Below are 7,226 nucleotides of genomic sequence, written 5' to 3' on the forward strand. Positions count from 1 at the left end.
GTATATCACTTGTTGTATATAACTTAAATTGTTAGCTCACCTGCCCGAAGGGCAAGTGAGCTTATGCCGTGGCGCGGCGTCCGTCGTCCGTCCGTCGTCCGTCCGTCCGTCCGGCGTCAACTTTTCCATTCAAGCAACTTCTTCTCAATAACCAAAAGGCCCAGAGACCTAATATTGGGCCTGTAGCATGCTGGGGTGAAGGGCTACCAAGTTTGTTCAAATGAATAACGTTGACCTTCATTCAAGGTCACAGGGGTCAAAAAGGCTAAAATCTTTAAACAACTTCTTCTCAATAACCAAGAGTTCCAGGGAGTTGATATTAGGTCTGTAGCATGCTGGGGTAAAGGGCTACCAAGTTTGTTCAAATGAATGACCTTGACTTTCATTCAAGGTCACAGGGGTCAAATATGCTAAAAAAAATTAAACGACTTCTTCTAAATAGCCAAAAGACCCAGGGACTTGATATTGGGTCTGTAGCATGCTGGGGTGAAGGGCTACCAAGTTTGTTCAAATGAATGACCTTGACCTTCATTCAAGGTCACAGGAGTCAAAAAGGCTAAAATCTTTAAACGACTTCTTCTCAATAACCAACAGATCCAGAGACCTAATATTTGGCCTGCAGCATGCTAGGGTGAAGGGCTCCCAAGTTTGTTCAAATGAATGACCTTGACCTTCATTCAAGGTCACAGGAGTCAAAAAGGCTAAAATCTTTGAACGACTTCTTCTCAATAACCAAGAGGCCCAGGGAGTTGATATTTGGCCTGTAGCATGCTGGGGTGAAGGGCTACCAAGTTTGTTCAAATGAATGACCTTGACCTTCATTCAAGGTCACAGGAGTCAAAAAGGCTAAAATCTTTAAATGACTTCTTCTCAATAACCAAGAGGCCCAGGGAGTTGATATTGGGTCTGTAGCATGCTGGGGTAAAGGGCTACCAGGTTTGTTGAAATGAATGACCTTGACCTTCATTCAAGGTCACAGGAGTCAAAAAGGCTAAAATCTTTAAACAACTGCTTCTCAATAACCAAGAGTCCCAGAGACCTAATATTTGGCCTGTAGCATGCTGGGGTGAAGGGCTCCCAAGTTTGTTCAAATGAATGACCTTGATCTTCATTCAAGGTCACAGGAGTCAAAAAGGCTGAAATCTTTAAACGACTTCTTCTCAATAACCAAGAGTCCCAGGGAGTTGATATTGGGTCTGTAGCATGCTGCGGTAAAGGGCTACCAAGTTTGTTCAAATGATTGACCTTGATCTTTATTCAAGGTCACAGGAGTCAAAAAGGCTAAAATCTTTAAACGACTTCTTTTCACTAACCAACAGTCCCAGGGAGTTGATATTGGGTCTGTAGCATGCTGGGGTGAAGGTCTACCTAGTTTGTTCAAATGAATGACCTTGACCTTCATTCAATGTCACAGGGACCAAACAGGCTAAAATCTTTAAACGACTTCTTCTCAATAACCAAGAGTCCCAGGGAGTTGATATTGGGTTTGTAGCATGCTGCGGTAAAGGGCTACCAAATTTGTTGAAATGAATGACCTTGACCTTCATTCAAGGTCACAGGAGTCAAAAAGGCTAAAATCTTTAAACGACTTCTTCTCAATAACCAACAGTCCCAGAGACCTAATATTTGGCCTGTAGCATGCTGGGGTAAAGGGCTACCAAGTTTGTTCAAATGAATGACCTTGATCTTCATTCAAGGTCACAGGAGTCAAAAAGGCTAAAATCTTTAAACGACTTCTTCTCAATAACCAAGAGTCCCAGGGAGTTGATATTAAGTCTGTAGCATGCTGGGGGAAAGGGCTACCAATTTTGTTGAAATGAATGACCTTGACCTTCATTCAAGGTCACAGGAGTCAAAAAGGCTAAAATCTTGAAGCATGCTTTCAAATAACTGCAGGATCCATATATGAAAAGATCACTGCATTGCAGGTGAGCGATTTGGGCCCATTGGGCCCTTGTTTCAAATGTTATCACTGTTGTCATCAACTCAGGTGTAGATGGATCTTTCTCGACCAATTTCAACTTTGACATTTGAGGTTTGTTATAGCTATTACTCAGAAAGGTTTTGCTGGATCTTTCTCAAATTCCACATGTAGGGTTCCTTTGGTCCTTGGCTAGGTGTGCATATCCCATTTTGAGACTGATAAAAAACAAAATGGCCGAGAGGTGGCCCTTTTTACCCTTACGTTACCTCAATCCACCATACCCACAACTATATACTAATTTGTAAACATGATCTACAATGGTAATACTGGTTTATAAGGTACGTACTTAGCAGGTAACTACCAGGGCTATTGAGGGTACCCTTTTGTTACGAGTACGTACCAGGTGGCATTCCACGACCTCTATTATAACTCTCCCACGGGCGATTTTATCAATAATTGGATACACTATCTAACCATTGTAGTCGATCTTTGTGATGGCTGACCTCGTCCGAAATTGTTCAGCAGATGTCACCACAGACTGAGCAGTGGTAGTAATAATGACGGCCATAGGGTCTGCTCTAATACACAAAACTAACAACAAATGATTATTATGGCAAGGACATGACATCCTGGGAATTTCCCAAGCTGAAAACAATAGGTATACGCTGTTTCAGACTCGCACGGTGATATCAAAGTAGTATACGTTCAAAGGACCAACAACTTTCCGCACAGGTAAAACGAGATAATTCAAATCGATTCAATATAATTCAATTCAATTTTATTCCAAGGGCCTTACAGCCCATAGTATACGTTGTAATAGATGAACAAGAACAGCATGTCCGCCACTTTAAAGAGACGTTTTTGGTATATCGTTTTTGAGTTTACTCGACGACTGTATCGTTGAGTGGCGTCTTACCATTACCCTTCTGCATTGCAGCATTTCTAGTCATATATTTCATTAATAATTTGATATGATTATATAATGTCTCCACTTACTCTTCTGAAGACTTGTGTTGATAGATGTAGTTTCTCCAGTCTCTAGCTGAGAGGTTACCGCCTTATATTCCGAATGACCATTGGTCCTAAGGCCCAATAGTTCGAAGGCCCGATAGCCCGAAGGCCCGATAGTCCGAAAACAGATAATATTTTAACGGTGATAAATGTTTAAATATTTGTATGAATTATTTCCCATGTGTTTCACGGGTATGACAGAATATATATATATATATGTATTGAATAGATTTTTTAAATTTGCATTGCGGCTATGAATACCAGTAGCTAGCTACATATCCCGTGGCGCGCGGTAGCGCCCCTCGGAGGATATGTAGCTAGCTACTGGTATTCATAGCCGCAATGAAAATTTAAAAATCTATTCAATTCATATATTTACATTACCTTGATTTAAAAAATTTATATCGAGAAAACGAGAAATTTTATTAAAAAGAAAAATTTGTCATGTATACGACGAAACGCTAAATTATTAGAACAGCCGGGAGATCCCGCCTATGCACCACGCCATGGTTTTAATGTTGTTCCGCATTTTCCGGTCTTTTTTGTTTAATTTTGTATAAAACAAAAAGAAAGAAGTATTAAAGTAAAAATAATATTAAATACAATCATTCAATATTTTTAACACTTATCTCGTACCAACGTTATCGATCCAAGGGAAGCTACTCTTCCTGTCTTACTGTCGATGGCGTATTAAATATGACCCGATTAATCAGGTGATTTGCACGAGAGACAATGTTTTCATACGGTTTTCATAGTGTATTCATGGTCATATGTTTGTTGTTTTCACTTGGTATGTTCATATCAGCAAACCACATTAGGAATGTAAATATATATAATGAAATCAAAAACCGAAAGAAAAAAAAATAGAAGTATAATCTTTGATGTCGTGTCCTTGCAACGTTAGAGTGGGGGTACATCATTTCGTACACTTTAATTTCAGTATGTATTTAAATACATTTCTGTCAGATTCGTTTCAAATCTGTACAAATGCTTCGTAACATACAAGTGTGTAACCTGATGTTCGCACGCGTGTTAGCAATGCAATTTTGGCGGTTTCAAAAAAAAATGCCTTTAAGTGAGCATTGTATAAGATACCACGCATGACTTTGCTCTTTTTGTTCGCACCATTTCTGTTGACTTTTTCGTGCCAAGTCTTTATCTATACAAGTTTCCTTTAAAGCATTTGACATTGAATCTGTAATAAACTACATGTAAATACTGATTTTTGAAAATAACACTTTGTTTTTGAAATAATTAAGGTGATAATTTCGAGTAATGCTGACACAAGACTGTTTTTCAATATACGACATGTATTGATATTTACCTATTTTCAGACTATCGGGCCTTCGTACTATTGGGCCTCTAGACTATTGGACCTTCGGACTGCCAGGCCTTCGGACTATCGGGCCTTCGGACTATTGGACCTTCGGACTATCGGACCTTCGGACTATTGGGCCTTTGGACTATCGGACCTTCGGACTATCGGGCCTTCGGATTATCGGGCCTTCGGACTATTGGGCCTTCGGACTATTGGACCTTCGGACTATTGGGCCTTTGGACTATAAGACCTTCGGACTAAAAGGCATTCGGAATAAAAGGGTGTCGCTGTAGCTGAGGTTTTCACGCGTGGAAGACATTAGGCAACCCTTTTTTGTACTCCCTCTCTCTTATCGAGGTGCTTTTTCAGGTATGGTGCCCGAAAAGGGTTCGCATATTCTAATTATGAGCGCATTAAACATTTGTATAACGGATCTTTGGTCCATAAATTGGATTGTTATCCTGAGGAGTCCAAACATGGAGTTTTCACTTACGTGGTTATCAGAGGTTAGATTGGAGTCCATTATAACCCCGATATCGTTTTCCTGTGTGATTGTCTACAATGTTTTCCCCATGGAGGAGATGGGCGGGGGTATTCTGACCTTGGGTTGTCTCATTACCCAATATCATGTGTTTGCACTTGTCGGGATGCATTTCAAGTTCAACTTACACAATGTATCTAAATATTTCTGGAGCTCAGCAGCATCTGACTTTTTTTTTTTTTAAACTTGGGTGTCATCTGCAAATAGATACATCTCTGACTGGACCGAGTTTGGGAGATCACTTACAAATATAACGAACAGCAAAGGTCCGAGAACAGTTCCCTGGGGAATTGCCGATGTGACATAAGCCGATAATATATCAAAGTTCAACATCGAGTTTCGTCAGTAATAAGGCCACCGATTTATTGGCCATCCTTTCATTAAAATCTGTAAATAAAATGACATTTATCAACTATCAAGGTCTCGATAAAATGAAGATAATAGCTGAAAATGTAATTACGTCTTTCACTTTTAACTAGATATATGCTTGAACATTTATAATAATCCGAGACCACATGTCCAGCTGGTTTATATAATGTATCGCTGTGTTAACTGTGTCTGAGTCTATTGTCCGGATCCGCCTCCGGATCAGCGTGTAGTGTTCGGTGCCTATTTAGGACCGAGACCACAATTAGCTTCGCTATATGTTTCATTGTAACATTAAAATTCATAATAAATTCCCAAAATCTCATATGCAACTTTCCATCTCACCTGCCCAAGACCAACATCTGAGAAGCAAAATATAAAAGTTTCAACCCAGCATGTTGGGCATTTTCTGGAGATAGCTGTCAAAATGTGTCGCCAACGTGGATTATATACGTCCGGGTCAGGGGTAGAGGTCAAATCAGGACTCATCACACAGTGTCCTGGAGCACATAATAAATGATCAATATAACTATTTTACATCACAAAACCTAGATTGACATCTCTACTATAAATCCACATTAAATTCATCAACAGAAATCAAGTTCAAAGAGGCATTTGATTTGTTTTCCTGAAATACATACATTTTTGAGGGGACTTCATTCGTGGGGCCTCAACCCGGAAGTACTTAATTGTGGTCTCAGTCCTATTTAAGGTCGTGTAAGCTGGTCTACCCAACAGACAGTGAGTGAATACACAGCAACATGAATCTCTTTCTCGTCACAGTGTGTGTAGCTTTTATAGCTTGTGAATTGGTCCAGGGCGGCGTGCTCCGTGAAAAAAAAGGTATGGCTCTACAATTTGTACTAACACATACAGTGTTTAAGTTTGTATATCACTGTATCTCCAATTTGTCTTTTATTAATTATTATTATTACGTCACGTTCGATAAGGCAACACGTGGACTGCTTCGGTTCAGGTTTCTCCTCGTCAAAGTATAAGTGTTTCTAGAGAAATATTTTCCGTAAATTTTAGCGTACAGGAAGTTTGAGGAACGCTTACAATGGGCAAGAGAAAAATGTGTTTGAAAACATCATTTAAAATGTATTTTCGGCTGATTATTTCCAACAATAGTTAGTATACAGTGCTAGTATTGTGCTATGAATAGATCTCGCACCTGCACGACTTTTATCTTTTATTAGACATTTCCCATTTTGCCCGACACGGACTCGGGACTGCGAAGTTTGGAGGATATCTCGAGATATAAACTAAACAAATTTCTATTATAAATAAATTATTTTCATATACATGTTTTGATGTTCGTAAATGTGGTGTGCATGTATGATAGCACAGGGACTTGGTACACAATCCATATATACGGTGTGTATATAATAAATATATAACTCGAGCCTCAAGGGTGTGCTGATCAGGTAAACACCGTCATACGTGTGCTGTGTGCTTTACACGATTTTCGCATGCTGCCCTTCGCTACAGATATACATTATAGAAAACGAGTTCATCGAAATATATGTACATGTACTATTATAATAGAATAAACTTACAAGGTGTAAATGTAATCGCATCCATGTGACATCTGTATATAATCAAACATCATTTAGATACCTGAGTAGACTGTGTCTTCTGACTTGTCGTCCTAAACACGTGTATACACGGAGTAGCACATGCATTACGCGTGCGATCCGCATGCACTATTGGACATGAGTGGGATGTTTTTTCATTAAATATACCTCGTACCAATATGCAACCTCACAAACACAATTAACTACAATTACTCAAAATATGTAAAACAAATCCATGTCAATTTTAGGCTATTTGTTTGAAGGGAATACACAATATTTTATATATAATTTCCTATACATTAGCCTCTGCCTCTACTGTCAGATTGTCTGTAGGACCAGAATACACTTTGTTCTGGAGTACAGATAATATCTCATGGTTCTGAAGAGATTCGGAATCGACGTCCATATGAATGCAGTTTTACGAAAATACCAAAGAAACCAATTACTATTTTTAGTTCCTCTGACTGGTCAGGATGACCTATCCGTCCG

This window comes from Pecten maximus, chromosome 10, assembly GCF_902652985.1.
Source record: "Pecten maximus chromosome 10, xPecMax1.1, whole genome shotgun sequence".
Classification (NCBI taxonomy): domain Eukaryota; kingdom Metazoa; phylum Mollusca; class Bivalvia; order Pectinida; family Pectinidae; genus Pecten; species Pecten maximus.